The sequence below is a fragment of the Somniosus microcephalus genome, chromosome 2 (genome assembly GCF_052327205.1).
Source record: "Somniosus microcephalus isolate GS21.2 chromosome 2, FLI_Smic_1.0, whole genome shotgun sequence".
NCBI lineage: Eukaryota > Metazoa > Chordata > Chondrichthyes > Squaliformes > Somniosidae > Somniosus > Somniosus microcephalus.
In genome coordinates this window covers 36374203-36391750 of record NC_140988.1, presented here as the reverse complement: position 1 = coordinate 36391750, position 17548 = coordinate 36374203, and the positions used below count along the sequence as shown (strand labels likewise).

The following is a 17548-nucleotide window of genomic DNA, read 5'->3' as shown; positions in this document are numbered from 1 at the left end:
AGCTAGGACCCATGCGGGTTCCCATAGCAACACCTTTTATTTGGAGGAAGTGAGTGGAGTCAAAGGAGAAGTTGTTAAATGCAATAGCAAAATACTGCGGATGCTGGAAATCTGAAATAACAACAGAAAATGCTGGAAAAGCTCAGCGGGCCAGGCAGCATCCGTGGAGAGAGAAACAGAGTTAACATATCCAGCTTTTTCCAGTTCTGATGAAGGGTCTTCGACCTGAAACGTTAACTCTGTTTCTCTCTCCACGGATGCTGCCTGGCCTGCTGAGTTTTTCCAGCGTTTTCTGTTGTTATTTGAGAAGTTGTTAAATGTGAGTTCAGCCAAGCAGAGGAGGGTGGTGGTGGATGGGGCCTGGTTGGGCCTCTGTTCAAGGAAGATGCGGAGTGCCGTCAGGCCATCCTGGTGGGGATGGAGGAGTAGAGGGATTGGACGTTCATAGTGAAAAGGAGACGGTTGGGGCCAGGAAACTGGAAACTGTTAAACTGGTGTTCGTTGATTTATTGTAAAAATTATAAACACTAGCTTAAGACAATCAAGGATCCAAAATATATTCATTGCACATAAAAAAAGAGAAAAACACTTAAGCTTTGAAATTCCATGGGGGTTTTCTCAGTCTCCCACCATAACTGTGACAGGAGACTAGAGGAACACAAAGCAAAATGATGGAAACAGCCACTTGTGCCATTTCTCTTTGGCTTCTGCCTATCTCCTGCCAGAGTTATGGCGAGAGAGCGGGATAATCTCTGCAGAATCCCAGGGCCTCAGACCACAATTGACATGATGGTGGCATGCCAACCAGAGTTAGAGCAAAAGCTTGCATTTCCCTTCTTGTTTTTTTTCCAAAAGGCGGCCTGGCTCTGTGCATAAGCAAGAAGCACACCGTATCTGAGGGATAAATATTGGCCAGGACACCGGGGAGAACTCCCCTCTGCTCTTCTTCGAAATAGTGCCACGGGATCTTTTGCATCCATCTGAAAGGGCAGAAGGGACCTCAGTTTAACGTCTCGTCTGAAGGGCGGCACCTCTGACAGTGGAGCAGTCCCTCAGTACTGCACTGAAAGTGTCAGCCTAGATTTTGCACTCAAGTCTGTAGTAGGACTTGAACTCACAACCTTCTGACTCAGAGCCAAGAGTGTGACCACTGAGTCAAGGCTGACACCTGAATGAGGTCGATGTTTGTCTCTATCAACTGGGCATAAAGTATCACCTGAGCAGAGCAGCAGGGAGGGAAATCGGGCGGGGAAGACTGCAAGGCTGCCTGATTATCCTCTCATGTAAATGGAAGATAAATCAGGCGGGCTACCTTATAGTCCTGCTCTAATCAGGCAATAGACTATATCCAGATAGTAGTGACAAAAAATTACTTCAATGCCTTTGTTCTTAATTTGCGTTCTTTTCCCCTTTTAAAAAAAAAAAATCAACTAATTATGTAGAATTAGCAACAGTTTGATTTGGCATCACATCATATCTTTTTCTGTTCCTTTTAGGATTTTTTTTTAACAGTGAGCAATAGCTTGGAGGAATTACTCAGCCAGCAGTGCGAGGGAACTGAATTAACGCAGCGCTGAGGCTAAAGCTGAAGCCCCCAGGGAGGTTTGTGATGGGAGTGGATTATTTGCCGCATACAGTAACAGATGTGATAATAGAGCCTAAAGGTGCATTGTCATCTGGGATTTCGATTAATTCTCGCAATAAATGGGGTCAGTTAGGAAGGTAATGTAATAAATTTGCCACGGCGTTCACAGTATTCTTTTTCCTGCAATTTCGCATCTTTGTCGTATCCCGGCACAGACGAGGGATCAAATCTGGGACCTTCCTGGTCTGTGTGGTTCAGTGCCAGCCCACATAGTGCAATTACATACTCAACCAGTGGGGAGAGTAAGGTTTCCATTTTGAAGAATGCACTGTTGTTATATTTTTTGGATACCTCGACACACTTCACACCCATATTTACCCCTTAATCAACATCACTAAAACGGATTATCTGCTGTTTGTGGGAGCTTGCCATGTTGCCAAATTGGTTGCCACGTTTCCCACATTACAACAGTGACTACACTCCAAAAGTACTTAATTGGCTGTAAATACTTTGAGACGTCCGGTGGTCCTGAAAGGTGCTGTATAAATGCAAGTCTTTCTTTTCTTTCTGCATTTAATATATATTTTCCCAATAGAAATGACTGCAGATAAATGAATACACATTTTGTCTTAAATTCTATGAACAGAATTTTCTCATCAACTCATTTATTAACTTCTCCCCTTCCTCTCCTCGAACCAGGCACTTTCCCCAGGGTGAGGGGGGATTATGACTTGGTCTTGATGGCTAATGTTCCATTTCTAGCTGCTAGGAGATTGCAGGAGGGCAACATAGGCAAGTTTCCTTCTGATTTCCTGTCCCCTCCTCCCTGTGAGAAAGGACCCAGTCTACACTGGGTGCCTCCTCAAGACAACTTGGTGCATTTGGAACATGTTTGCAATTTTGCTCGAGATACAGAACAGAGGAAAACTTCATGGACAATATGGCTACACAGAACAATCAAAGGAACTATTAACTTCATGGGGTGTATTTTCCTCCACCCACACCAGAAATGTGGTGGGGCAGGACTTCCATCACCCAGGTGACACCACTGGAAACCCATCACATTTTGCTAGGCCAGAAGCAATTAGTGATTCAGGAAAGTTCTGCAGCAAAGTGATGGAAGGTGTCGTCAACAGTGCTATCAAGCGACACATAGGAGGCGGGTTTGGAGGCAGGACAGTTGGCAAAAATCGCAAAAAGTGTGGGCGGGTTCGGAACCCGCCTCCAACCCACCTCCGTGCAATTTTGCCGGAGTCGGGTTTGATGGGTACGATTCGGTGCCGCCTCCATCAGTCGGGAGAGGTAGTTAAGACCCTTAAATAGTCGTTAAGGGCCTCTATAATCCTATTTTGTCAAGCCTTTGTTATTTTGCCACATTTTGTGCATGTTGCACGACCCTCCTAAACCATGCCAGCTAATCCTGGCGGGTTGACAAGTGGGTGGCCTCCTCACAGCTGCAACTCCACCATTAAAACAGAGCTTTCATCAGGGAGCAGTTGCAGGTGGCAGAACTTTTGTTCCAAAGGTCTTTCAACACTTTTAGCAGGCCTACTGAAGTCGGAGGTGCTGCAGCTTCTATCTCTCAACTGTGGGACCTCCTTGGAAGACCCTCTCCCCGCTTGGACTGAGCGCTTCCCCAACGGAGGTATCTGCCAGCAGCATGGGAACCATTTATTTAATTTCACCATGGAGCTCAGATTCGGATGAGGAGCAGCCACGGCAGCAGCAGAACCAGGCAGCTCAGCAGCAGGAGGCCAACCTCCTGCTCACCCACCTGATGCTGCACAGGGCAGAAGGTGCCAGCGTATGGAAGCATGTCGCCGCAGGAGATACCCCCCTCTCAGGGTTTACAGACAGAGGATGAGCTACCTCAACATGATTGAGCAGCAGTGCCAAAGGAGGCTGAGACTTTCGCGACAGGTTGTCGGAAACATCTGTGCACTGCTGCACCAACAACTGGAGCCCAGAGGAGCGGGTGGACACCCCTTACCAGTGGCTGTCAAAGTCACCACCGCACTCAACTTTTTTGCCTCAGACTCCTTCCAGGGATTATCAGCAGACATCAGCGGTATCTCCTTGTCGGCCGCCCACAGTTGCATCACGCAGGTTACCGATGCTCTTTTAGCAAAGGCCCACAATTACATCCACTTCTCAAAGGATCAAGCAAATGTAACCACGCATTCAGTTGGCTTTGCAAATATGGCAGGCTTGCTAATGGTACTGAGCGTGATAGACTGCACACATGTGGCCCTTAGGGCACCCCATAAAAACCCAGATATCTTTGTCAACCGCAAAGGTTTCCACTCCCTCAACGTACAGCTGGTGTGTAACCACAAGGAGATTTTACATGTTTGCGTCAAGCTCTGTGTTAGTTGCCATGACTCTTTCATCCTGCAGAACTCTAGTGTTCCTCTGCTCTTCAATCCGCCAAACCAACTTAATAGATGGCTCCTTGGTGACAAGGGCTACCCCCTGAAGAAGTGGCTAATGACGCTGATCAGGAGGCCAGCTGATGAGGCTGAGGAGCGCTACAATGCCAGCCACATTTTGACCAGGTCCATCATCGAGCAAACCATTGGCTTGTTGAAGATGTGATTCCGAGGTCTTGACAGATCAGGTGGAGTCCTGCAGTATTCAGCAGCCAGGGGCTACAGAATGGTTATGGTCTGCTGTGCACTGCACAACATGGCACAGCGTCATGGCTTGCAGCTTCCTGATGAGCAATTGGCTCAGTTCATAGTCTCCTCAGATGAGGAGGAGGAGGAGGAGGAGGACCGAGTGGCGGCGTATCTACCAACAGCAGCAGCAGCACGTGAGCACATGGCTGCCCATGATGCAAGGAATGCACTCATCCTGGCCAGATTTGCATAGGTTGCCCATTGTGGCACATGTGCTTGGCTCCTTCTTAACACATGATAGACAATGGACATGACTCTCTGGCCTCCTTTCACTCTGACCACCAACCTGACCACGCAAGTGTCGCAGAGCCCGCAATGTGGAGCTGCCTAATTTGAACTAACAAATGCCATCACGCCAACAGTTTGCCATCACCTAATTTTAATACATTCACACAGGGATGGCATTTCATCAATAAACAGAAACAATCACTGAATCTGCACACAGATCTGGAGGTTATATCCCTTGCCAGCTGGACCCACACAGCCTTGGCTTCTTTGGGAAGCCTCTTCCTCCCAGATGAGGGGAAGAGCACCTCCCTGCTGGCTCTCGCCCCCTCAACCAGCATACCCAGTGCCTCATCCGAGAACCTCGGTGAGGCCCTTGCCTTGGAGCTGGCCATTCTTCAAGGAGATAAAAGTTTGGAGGTGGTGCACCATTGACCAAAAACCAATGGAATGAGCCAAGGCAGCAAGCAGCCTTAAATGAAGCTGGATAAGTGACGTCAGCAGAGGCGAGTCTCAGTCCCAAAACACTAATTGGCCCAGGGGAACCCACACCTCTGAAAGTAACTGGCCAATTTGGGGAAAATCGCAAATTTTTCCCACCTGATAGTGGAGGCAGGTTTGGAACCCACCCAAACCGAAACCCACCTCCAACCCACCTCCAGTGGGAAAATCGTGCTCTTACTCACCAATAACCTGCTCACCGATGCTCAGTTCGGGTTCCACCAAGACACCTTGGCTCCAGACCTCATTACAGCCTTGGTCCAAACATGGAGAAAAGAGCTGAATTCCAGAGGGGAGGTGAGAATGACTGCCCTTGACATCAAGGAGCCCTAGTAAAATTGAAGTCAATGGGAATCAGGGGAAAACTCTCCATTGGAGTCATACGTAACACAAAGGAAGATTGGTGTGGTTGTTGGAGGTCAATCATCTCAGTCCCAGGACATCACTGCAGGAGTTCCTCAGTGCAATGTCCTAGGCCCAACCATCTTCCCTCCATCATAAGGTCAGAAGTGGGGATGTTCGCTGATGACTGCAGTGTTCGGTTCCATTCAGAACTCCTCAGATAATGAAGCATCCATGCCCAGATGCAGCAAGACCTGGATGACATTCAGGCTTGGGCTGGTAAGTGGCAAGTAACATTTGCGTCACACAAGTGCCAGGCAATGACTATCTCCAATAAACGAGAGTCTAACCACCACCCCTTGACATTCAGTGGCATTACCATTGCTGAATCCATCACCATCAACATCCTGGGGGGTCACCATTGATCAGAAACTTAACTGGACCAGCCACATAAGTAATGTGGCTATAAGAGCAAGACAGTCAGAGGCTGGGTATTCTGCGGCAAGTGTCTCACCTCTTGATTCCCCAAAGCCTTTCCACCATCTACAAGGCACAAGTAAGGAGTGTGATGGAATACTCTCCACTTGCCTGGATGAGTGCAGCTCCAACAACACTCAAGAAGCACGACACCATCCAGGACAAAGTAGCCCCCTTGATTGACATCCCATTCACCAAATTTCAAGAGTACTATTAAGTCGTTGGATGGTAAAAGGCTTCACAGGTGTCGAAATCTCGACTCTCAATGAGACTCTGAAATGATCAGCTCCGGTAGATGTTCTTTTATTAAGCTTTTACTTGCGGCAAGGAGAGCGTCCCGCTCAGTCAAAGGCTAAGCAGAGACTCTCTCCAGAAGTACAGATCAATAACATATTTATAAAGTAAAGTAAACAGGTTATGGTTTCATCATGTGTCTTTCAAGTCAGACAAAGGGAAAAAGAGTTCTTCAATCCTTATCTAAGTTTCTACATATTTCTAAAGTCTGGCATAGCGAAAGACTATTGATAATACAATGGGTAGTTATTTATTCTAGACTATTTAATTAAGACTATCAGTACTGTTTGGAATGTAGATACTTCATACAGTATGTTTCTTCTGTTATTTGGTGGTCAAGCCTCTGGCCAGGTGGGTTCCCTTTACTCATGTAAATGGTCTTTGTTTACAATGCAGATAAGCAACTGTTCTCAGTGTTTAGTCAAGGTTAACATGTTTAAGGAAGGAATAGAGGACATTTCTGCAGAGGCTTCTGGGAGGACCGGGACTCCATTTTGTTTGTCAAAAAGGGGTACATGTAGCTATATTCAGCTTTAAAAAGGTACATTTCCACATTCCCCCCTTTTGTCCTTCACGAGGACAACTTAATCCATTCCAACCCTGCTTAGTCTTTCTATTTCCATTTCCGCGCAGAATGCTTCAGTAGTTGTTGCTACCATAACCTTAGTAGTGGTTGCTGTTGGTAACACTGTTTTTCCCACTCTGACACAGCAGCACTTGATTGATATAAACAGAAGGTATAGGGAAAAGATTATCAGCAAGAATATGATCAGGCCCTGTACCAGGGATTTTCCCAGGGATCCTAGCCATCTGGATGCCCAACCCCACAAAGTGGTACCACCTAGGCCAGTAATTTGTTTGCACTCTATTACCTTCTCTCTAATAAGTTCTGCCAGACTGCTGATCTTTTCTGGGTGATCCGGAATGTACATACAGCATTCCTCACCAATCAAAGCACATGTCCCTCCTTCCTTGGCTAGGAGGTAATCTAGGGCCATACGATTTTGGAGAGCCACTGTCTGAATGGCTACCATTTCATCATTTACCCTTTCGAAGGTTTGTGAGGTTGCGTTGGCTACAGATTCTACTAATTTAGCCAGTTCCCGTATTTCCCACTCGTTTGACATTGTCCCATAGGGTGGTATCATTACCTTGAATATTCCATTCAACCATTTCAAATCCCGTTTAGGTCAATGGCTTTCATAGGCGTCCCTCAGGGTCTTTGGTGTTCTAATAAAGGGTATCACATATCGTAAGTAACAGGATCCTGTCCATGATTGTGGTAACCGGGGTAGGCCTTCTGACCACAGATAAAATAGGTTCCATTATAAGAAGTGAATTGTCATCATAGGGTTGGAACCTGTCCAGGTACCCCCACTCGTCTTATTATGGACATTTGTCATGTTAAACTGACCCACATCGCGCCAGTTGTGGGGTCGAGTTATGGTAAAATTCTGGGCGCATTTGCTTTTACCCACGTTCTCGCCCCCTGCTATGTTCCTTACTAAACATATTTTACCCATTGGGGCCCCTATACCTGAGGTATTAGTAAGAACTAGGAATGGGGGCTGCCGAGTCTGATTATATTTGGGTTGGTACCACCCCTGGAAGGCAGTGAGATTATAGCCCACTGATTCCCATTCCGGCCTCCAATCCTCTGTACTAGTAGTGCCCCTATAGGATGTGTGCCTTTTCTGGGAAGTATTACCGCGCGTATCGTTCTGACTGGTTATCCACTCAGCCATTTCTGATTCATTAAAGGAAATGGGTCTTAGAGGGATGCCTCCTTTCGAGTGAATGGGCACATGTGCACATACCCAACAGTTGGATAAATCTCTTTCTTGTGCATACTCATTACTCAGTGCCATGAATACATTTATATGTAGTTCCCTTTGTTCACATGTCTGTACCTCTGCTGCTATCAGTAACACAAAGCATAATCCTGTTAAGCATAGTACTGTCAGTCACCATAGTCTGTGTAAATCTTTTTCTCTCCCTCTGGTTCCTTGTCCTTTTGCTCCGGATCGGGTGCTTTTTTGCAATGGGATGCGTGGATCCATGTTGGTTTTTCTTTTATCTTGATTGCAGTCTTAGTTGTCAGCAAAACCTGGTATGGTCCTTCAAATCTGTGTTGTAGACTGCTTTTTCGTTTAAAAATCTTGATTTAAATGAATTCTCCGGGCTCCAGGTTATGGTACTTCCCTTCTGCTGGTTCGACTTGAGCTTCTTTTACCTGTGAATGAAAGCTTGAAATACATTTGGTTAGTGCAATACAATAATTCAACATATTTTCTTCCATTTTATGGATGTCCATTTGTTTTGCAGTAAACGGTGCTGTAAAAGGTAGCCATTGGGGACATCCCATAACTATCTCATGCGGTGACAGGCCTGTTGTTCTGTTAGTTGCAGATCGCATTACCATCAAGGCTAAAGGCAGCAGTTCTACCCATTTTAGTCCAGTGTCATTGCATAGTTTCGCCAGTTTATTTTTAAGCATTCCATTATATCTCTCAACAAGTCCAGCTGATTGTGGATGATAACTGCAATGAAAATGTTGGTTAATCTGTAAGCTTTACACATTTCTTTTATAACAGTTCCAGTAAAATGAGACCCATTATCACTTGAAAGTTTAACGGGAATTCCGAAGCGCGGCACAATTCTTTCCACAAATATTTAGCAACAGTAGTGGCATCGGCCTTTTTACAAGGAAAAGCTTCAATCCATCTAGAAAACACATTGATATACCTACCAATTCATCCAATGAAAAGCGGCGAGTTAAGATAGTAACTATAGGTTTTTATTGGCTAAATAACAGAGCCCACCCTCGTGGGCGATCGGGTCCAACAAGGAGGAATACCAGCCAGTCGACCACCTTTATACCTGGGCAAGCAGGCGGCGCCATGGGCGGAGTCAGCTGTGGTCAGCCCAGGTATAACAGCGTGACAAGAAGTGACCTTGTGTAGTGACACAACAGTGTAAACAGTGATAACCATAGTGTAACGATATAAACAGTGATAACCATAGTGTAACGATAGTGAACGATAAAAGTGGTTTACCACATTCACCCCTTGTTTAGATTTGAGTCCGGCGGGGTGAAGTGTACTACCAGTTCGGGTATGTCAGTCTGTCCGGAGGCCTCGTAAGTCTTTCTGATCGGCGCAGCAGCGGCGGCGGTGATGCAGTATCCGATGTTAATGCTGGTGTCTGCGTGGTCGGCGAAGGCTCGTGGGGTTCCGGCATGCCGTCTACCTGGGCTGGATTTGGGGGGGTGGGGGGTAACGGTGGTGTCTCAGGGGTGCCCGAGGGTGCAAGGTCTCGTAAGGAGACTGTGTCCTCCCGCCCGTCTGGGTATGCCACATAGGCGTACTGGGGGTTGGCGTGCAGGAGGTCCACCCTCTCGACCAGGGGGTCCGTTTTATGGGCCCTCACGTGCTTTCGCAGCAAGACGGGCCCCGGAGAAGTCAGCCATGTTGGTAGCGAGGTTCCCGTAGTCGACTTCCTGGGGAAAACAAACATTCGTTCATGGGGGGTGGCGTTAATGGCCGTGCAAAGCAGTGACCAGATGGAGTGCAGCGCTGCCGGGAGGACTTCCTGCCAGCGAGAGGTTGGCAGGCCCTTAGGCTTTAAGGCTAAGAGAACGGCCTTCCAGACAGTCGCGTTCTCTCTTTCCACCTGGCCGTTCCCTCGGGGGTTGTAGCTGGTGGTCCTGCTTGCAGCAATGCCTCTCGCTAGTAGGAACTGGCGAAGTTCCTCGCTCATGAAGGATTAGCCCCGGTCGCTATGTATATAGTTCGGGAACCCGAACAAGGCGAAGAGGTCGTTCAGGCATTTGATGACCGTGGTACTGGTCATGTCTGGGCAGGGGAAGGCAAAGGGGAAACGGGAGTACTCATCAATGATGTTGAGGAAGTACACATTACGGTCAGAGGACGGGAGGGGCCCCTTAAAATCGATGCTCAAGCGCTCGAAGGGGCGGGTGGCCTTGATCAGGCTTGCTCTGTCTGGCCTAAAGAAATGCGGTTTGCATTCGGCACAGCTTTGGCAGTTCCTGGTCATGGTCCTGACCTCCTCGATGGAGTAGGGCAGGTTGCGGGCCTTAATGAAGTGGTAAAGTCTGGTGACCCCGGGGTGGCAGAGGTCGTTGTGGAGGGTCTGCAGCCTATCAATTTGCGCGTTGGCGCATGTACTTCGTGATAGAGCATCTGGGGGTTCGTTCAGTTTACCCGGCCGGTACAAGATATCATAATCATAGGTGGAGAGCTCGATTCTCCACCTCAAGATCTTGTCATTCTTGATTTTGCCCCTCAGCTTGTTATTAAACATAAAAGCGACCGAACGCTGGTCGGTGAGGAGGGTAAATCGTTTGCCTGCCAGGTAATGCCTCCAGTGTCTTACTGCCTCCACGATCGCCTGGGCCTCCTTCTCGACCGAAGAGTGTCGGATCTCAGGGCCCTGGAGGGTCCTTGAGAAGAAGGCCACAGGTCTCCCCGCCTGGTTAAGGGTTGCTGCTAGGGCGAAGTCGGATGCATCGCTCTCCACTTGGAAAGGGATGGACTCATCCACCGCGTGCATTGTGGCCTTAGCAATGTCTCCCTTTATGAGGGAGAAGGCTGCGCACGCTTCTGCCGTCAGGGGGAAGGTGGTTGACTTCATGAGGGGTCTGGCTTTGTCTGCATAATTCGGCACCCATTGGGCATAGTAGGCGAAGAGCCCCAGGGTTCTCTTCAGCGCCTTTGGACAGTGGGGGAGGGGAAGCTCCATGAGGGGGCGCATTCTTTCGTGGTCGGGGCCGATGACTCCGTTCTCTACTACGCAGCCGAGGATGGCGAGACGCGAGGTGTTAAACACGCATTTCTCCTTATTGTAAGTGAGGTTCAGCCGTTCGGCCGTACGGAGGAATTTCTCCAGATTAACATCGTGGTCCTGCCGGTCGCGGCCGCAGAAGGTGACGTTATCTAGATACGGGAACGTGGCCTGCAGCCCGTTCTGGCCAACCATCCGGTCCATCTCCCTTTGGAAGACCAAAACCCCGTTGGTGACGCCGAAGGGAACCCTAAGGAAGTGGTAGAGGCGGCCATTCGCCTCGAAGGCGGTATACTGGCGGTCCTCTGGGCGGATAGGGAGTTGGTGATAGGCCGACTTAAGGTCGATGGTGGAGAATACCCAGTACTGTGCAATCTGATTGACCATATCAGATATGCGGGGAAGGGGGTATGCGTCCAGCTGGGTGTACCGGTTTATGGTTTGGCTGTAGTCGATGACCAGGCGGTTTTTATTGCCGGTCTTAACGACTACGACCTGGGCACGCCAGGGGCTGTTGCTCCTCTCGATGATGCCCTCCTTCAGGAGACGCTGCACCTCAGAGCTAATAAAAGCTCTGTCCCCGGCGCTGTACCGCCTGCTCTTGGTGGCGACGGGTTTACAGTCGCGGGTGAGGTTAGCGAACAGGGAGGGGGGCGGGACCTTGAGGGTGGATAGGCCGCAGGTGGTACGCGGTGGGCGGTTTAAAGGCTGCTGGTTGTCGACTGTGAGTGGAGGGAGGGGTCCACCGTATGCCAAAGTGACACTTTGAAGGTGGGATTGGAAGTCCAGCCCTAGTAGGACGGCAGCGCAGAGCTGGGGCAGGACGAGGAGTTTAAAATTTTTATACTCCGTGCCCCTAACCGACAGGGTCACAGCACAGTAGCCGCTGATGTCTGTAGAATGGGACCTCGACGCCATCGAGATCCGGTTGCGCGTTGGCCAGACAGTGAGGGAGTAGTGGCTCACCGTGTCTGGAAGGATGAAACTCTCCGTGCTTCCGCTGTCGAACAGACAGGTCGTGGCGTGGCCGTTTACTTTGATGTCCATCATGGACATGGACAGGTGATGCGGGCGAGCTTGGTCCAGTGTGACGGAGGCTAGTGTATGGCTGAGCGAGCTGCTGTAGTCTGCGGGTGAGGCGGTGGTCGGGTCTGGAGACAAGGTGGCGGTCGAGTGTGGTGGGCAAAATGGCGGCGCCCACGACGTTGAATAAAATGGCGGAGAAGATGGCCGCCCCCACAATTCACATGAGGCATTGCTGGCATTGGTGGCCTTGATCAAAGATGGCCGCCCCCACGACTCACACGAGGGGATACTGGCATCTGTGGCCTTGATGAAAGATGGCCGCCCCCACAACTCGCATGAGGCACTGCTGGCGTCTGTGGCTCTCCCCCTGCAGGCCTTCGCGAAGTGGCCTTTCTTGTGGCAATCAGAGCAAGTCGCGTTTCTTGCAGGGCAGCGCGTCCTCGGGTGTTTCGCCTGGCCACAGAAAAAGCAGCCGGCGGCCCGATCGCGGGGCTCCGATGTCGCAGCCGGTACCGGGGGTGGCGGTCCCGATCGGTTCTGGGACGCCGACGCTGAGGTAGGTCCCAGAGGCGGCGGTGCGAGGGGTATTGCGGCCGGGGTCAGGCCGGAGTCCCAGGGTCATGCAGCACAGTACCTGGAGTACGCCTCGAGGTCCCAATGGGCCACTTCCAGAGAGCGAGCGAGGGCTGCAGTTGTATTCAGGTCGAGGTCCTTTGATTCGAGCAGTCTTTGCCGTGAGTAGTCGGACCGAAGGCCTTTCACGAAGGCATCGCGGATTTTCCCTTCAGTATTTTCTGCAGCCGTTACAGCTTTAAAGTCACAGTCCCTGCCGAGTGTTTGTAGCGCCCGTAAAAATTCATCTCCAGACTCTCCTGGCTATTGCGAGCGGGATCTTAGGAGATGTCTGGCATACATCGAGTTTACCGGGCTCCGGTACTGCTCTTTCAGCAGGTTGAGGGCGTCCTTGTATGTAGTAAGGTCCTGGATGAATGCAAATACTTTCGGGCTCACTTGGGCGGTCAGAACTCTTACATAGATACATAGATACATAGAAGATAGGAGCAGGAGTAGGCCATTCGGCCCTTCGTGCCTGCTCCGCCATTCGATGAGATCATGGCTGATCCTTTAATTCAGTATCCCGTCCCCGCCTTCTCTCCGTAACCCTTAACCCCTTTTGCCCGTAGAAATATATCTAATTCCCTCTTAAATATATTTAATGAGCTGGCGTACACTGCCCTCTGTGGCAATGAGTTCCACAGGTTCACCACTCTCTGAGTGAAGAAATTCCCCCTCATCTCTGTCCTAAATGGTTTAGCCCTTATCCTTAAATTATGTCCTCTAGTTCTGTTCTCACCCGCCAAGGGAAACATTCCTTCTGCATCCAGTCTGTCTAGACCTGTCAGAATTTTATACACTTCTATGAGGTCCCCTCTCAATCTTCTAAACTCCAGTGTGTACATCCCTAAACTACATAGTCTCTCCTCATAGGTCATTCCCGCCATTCCTGGTATCAGCCTGGTGAATCGCCGCTGCACCCCCTCCATGGCAAGAACATCCTTCCTCAGATGAGGCGACCAAAACTGTACACAGTACTCGAGGTGTGGTCTCACCAGTGCCCTGTACAGCTGCAGCAAGGTATCCCTGTTCCTGTATTCTAACCCTTTTGCTATGAAGGCCAGCATACCGTTTGCCTTCTTGACCGCCTGTTGCACCTGCATGCTCGCCTTCAGTGACTGGTGTACAAGAACACCCAGGTCTCTCTGTACTTCCCCCTCTCCCAATCTATTGCCATTTAAATAATAATTTGCCCTCCCGTTCCTGCACCCAAGGTGGATAACTTCGCACTTGTCCACATTATAGTGCATCTGCCATTTATCCGCCCAATCGCCCAGTCTGTCCAAATCGCTCTGGAGCTTCCTGGTCTCTTCCTCTGAGCCCACCCCCCCTCCTAGTTTAGTGTCGTCTGCAAATTTGGATCCCGGAGGCACGCCGGATTCTCCCAGGTAGGATTCGAAACAGCTCAGCCAGTGTTTGAAGTCGAGGGCTGAGTTCGCTGCCTGTGGGTTTAGATCCAGGTACGGCGGTCGGAGGGCTCGCAGCCAGGCCGGCTGCTGTGGCTGTTGTAGCTGGCCGTTTGGCTGGTCGTTTTGCTGCTCCGATCCACTCATTTCAAAATTTAGCCAATAAAATTGATATACCTATCAATTCATCCAATGAAAAGCGATGAGTTAAGATAGTAACTATAGGTTTTTATTGGCTAAATAACAGAGCCCACCCTCGTGGGCGATCGGGTCCAACAAGGAGGAATACCAGCCAGTCGACCACCTTTTTTACCTGGGCAAGCAGGCGGAGCCATGGGCGGAGTCAGCTGTGGTCAGCCCAGGTATAACAGCGTGACAAGAAGTGACCTTGTGTAGTGACACAACAGTGTAAACAGTGATAACCATAGTGTAACGATATAAACAGTGATAACCATAGTGTAACGATAGTGAACGATAAAAGTGCTTTACCACACACATCTACAATAACTAATACATACTTAAATCCCATACACATAGGTAATTCAATAAAATCCATTTGTAAATGTACAAAAGGTCCCGTTGGGTTTGGTTGGGAGGCAGGTTTTACCTTTTCCGTCTACCCGGATTCATTGTCTGACAGGTGACACAATTTTCACAAATTTGTTTTGCAATTGCCGAAATACCTGGTGCATACCAAGTTGCCAAAATATAATCTGCCATCCCCCCTTTGCCCGCATGTGTGAATGTATGAACACATCGGGCAATCCATGGAAGTAAGGATTTGGGTGCCACCATATGGCCGTCATGGTAAACCCATATTCCCTCTTGAGTTTTACAACATTGATCTCTTGCCCAGGTTAATACCTCATCTGTACTGGCCTGTGACTGAAAGGTGGTCCAAATGGATTTTGAACAGAAAATTTAGTTTGATGTCTAGCATGTACCTGGGCTCGGGTCACATACGGATTGGGTTCTGGAGGTGGAGGAGGTGGCCCGTTACCAGCCTGTTGAGTCCAGTTATAATTTGGTTGCTGCTGTTTTGATGGGCAATTTTTAGCCCAGTGCCCAGTCTGGCCACCATTGTAACAGGCGCCGGATTGTCCTCGTCCTACACCTCCACCGCCTCTACCCCTAAAATGTCCTCTTCCACCACCCCGTCCTCTTCCCCTACCACGTTGTGGGTAATAGGTGGGTGTTGTTGGGGCTGGTGCCGTTGGAGCTGCTTGCTCCATGAACACGGTAACCTTGCTTTTAGTTTCTCTATTTCGATCTTGTATGTCTTTTAACATAGAAACAACCTTGGATAGCGTTTCCTGTCGCCATCCGAAACAAACTAATTTAAAGGGATCCCTGAGTTCAGGTCGTAGTCCGTTTACAACGGCGCTGAGCATGGGAGAATCTAATTCCTCTGTTTTCATGCCTGAATATTGGCTCAGAATTTCTCGCACCCTCTCAACGTAATCCTCAACATCCTTATCCTTTCTTTGTGTGGTTTCCATAATTTTAGACCAATTTGTTTTCTTTGGGAAAACCAGGGCCTAGAAATTCAGTTGGCGCCGCGCCAGGGCTTTAGCGCCGGAAAGTTAGCGCCGGCGCTAAGTCCCCCTGTGCGCGCCAAAAATTCAGTAGCGCCGCGCCCAAACGGCTGCTGGCGCTACTGAAGGGTGTTTGCGCCTGAAAACTGGCGCTACGCACCGCATTGCGGCGCTATTCCGGCGCTGCAGCGCCCGATGCGGTGCGGCAGGCTCGGGAAGTGCAGGCCTCCTCCTTCAGTTAAGGAGGAGCTGCCTGCACCCGCAGGCTGGCCGGTAAAATCGCCACAAAAATGAGCCCGGCACCTCGGGGAAGTGCCGGGCTCGCAGCCGAGAAGCATCTGTTCCGCGGGGGGGGAGGTGGGGGAGTCCGGGGTGGGAGGTGCGGGCAGGCGGCCGGCGGGAAAGCGGCCGGCCGCCGCTCCACCTTTATGCGCCGGCGCAAAGTCGTGTAAGACTCTGTTGCCAGAGTCTTAGTTGCGGCTGCCACGGGCGAGGCGGCCGCAACTGAATTTCGGCGCTGGGGCCCGTCGGCATGGCAACCGGGACGCTGCACACACCGATGACGTCATCGGTGCCGGCGCAGCGCTACCGGTCTACCGCCGATTCCAGGGCCCCAGGGAATTTTAAAACTGGCCATAACTCCGGCGCTAGGCCCTCCAGCGCCCCAAATGGGGCGCTAGGCCTACTGAATTTCTAGGCCCTTGTGTAAGGCTTCCCAGCACCTTCCCCAGAATTCGTTATTGGGCGGTCTGGTGCCGGGAGCGGCACCGACAGTTTCACGATGTGTTTTAAAATCTTGGAATTTCATCTCGAATTCGGCAAATTTGGTGTCTTTTAACCATGCTTTTAGCAGAATTTGGCCATCTAATATGCTGGGCTCATGGCACATGACGATTACTTTTAATTGGTCTATGGCCTTTTCAAGACTGGTTTTGGGGTCTGCTAATCCTTCCACAATTGTTCTTAACTCACTTGGTGACCATGGTCGATAAACACCAACTGGATCTCCGTTCGGAGTTGGATTGGAAAAAAGTCTCACTGGCATTATAAGAGCGGGTGGAGGATCAGATCCTGTATTATTTTCACTGTGTTCCCTTTGTTCTGTCCGACTCAGTGTATACCCTGCCGGACCTTCGTGGAATTGATTTGTATTATCATTGTCAGGAGTGACAGGTGCTCCTGCTGCTGCGCCGTTTTGTGGGCCGTTTTGTGGGGCAGCCGGGGGTGCAAGAGCCTGAATACAGGCTCTGCTTGAACTACAGGTGGAACGGCCTGATCACCTTCATTTTGGTCTGGAGCATGCTGAACATATGGTGGTGGCCTGCCGTAGGGAGTCCAATTCTCATCCCAATCCTCATCCTCCTCTTTTTCCCGATCCTTAGGGGCCTTTGGCGGGTGTCCTTTTGTTTCTTTAGCAACCATCATAAATGGGTTTTTACCATGTCTAGGACAATTTACCTGCTCTGTTCATTTATTTGCTTGCTTTTTCCCTTTAGTACACTGCTTGCTGACCTGTAGGCTTTTCTCATGTCGTTTTTCAGCTTCCCTTTTCCAATCCCCAAATGCCGACCAATTTACTTTCTTTTTACCTCTTCTGCCTGGGTCTCTGTCTATAAGACACTCCTCTAGACATGTTATTCTTTCTAAATTAAAGGAACCATCAGGTGGAAATGGCCTGTTTCCATCCTTAATCCATTTTGTCCAATTTTGTAAGTGGTCAATTGAAGACTGACCACAATTCCGAAGCATAAAATAGGCTGGTGTGCCCTTTGGTGGTGTTTAACTTGCTCCGGCACCCATTCTGATTGAGAGTTTTCACAGTTTCTGATCTCACAATCCTTTTCGGTCAACTGAGTTCTCCACGCCCACTTCTCCTGGCATTCACATGGCCTAAAAAGGCTCTTAATTCAGGCTCAGTCTGGGTGTGTGAGATATGTTGACACAAACCAACTGTAGTCGATCAATTAGGCACTGTTTCCTTTCTTAATCAAAGAATGTTTTTCCGAATCACAATTTTCCCTAGTGACTCTTCCCGTTTTTCAATTGCAATGTCGCACAAAA

The 17548-nt window shown here is 49.5% G+C and overlaps 1 pseudogene; it reads right to left on the bottom strand.

Moving 5' to 3' along the window:
• Nucleotides 1-8062: 8062 nt before the first annotated feature.
• On the bottom strand, nucleotides 8063-17016 carry LOC147122651 (uncharacterized; annotated as a pseudogene).
• Nucleotides 17017-17548: the final 532 nt, after the last annotated feature.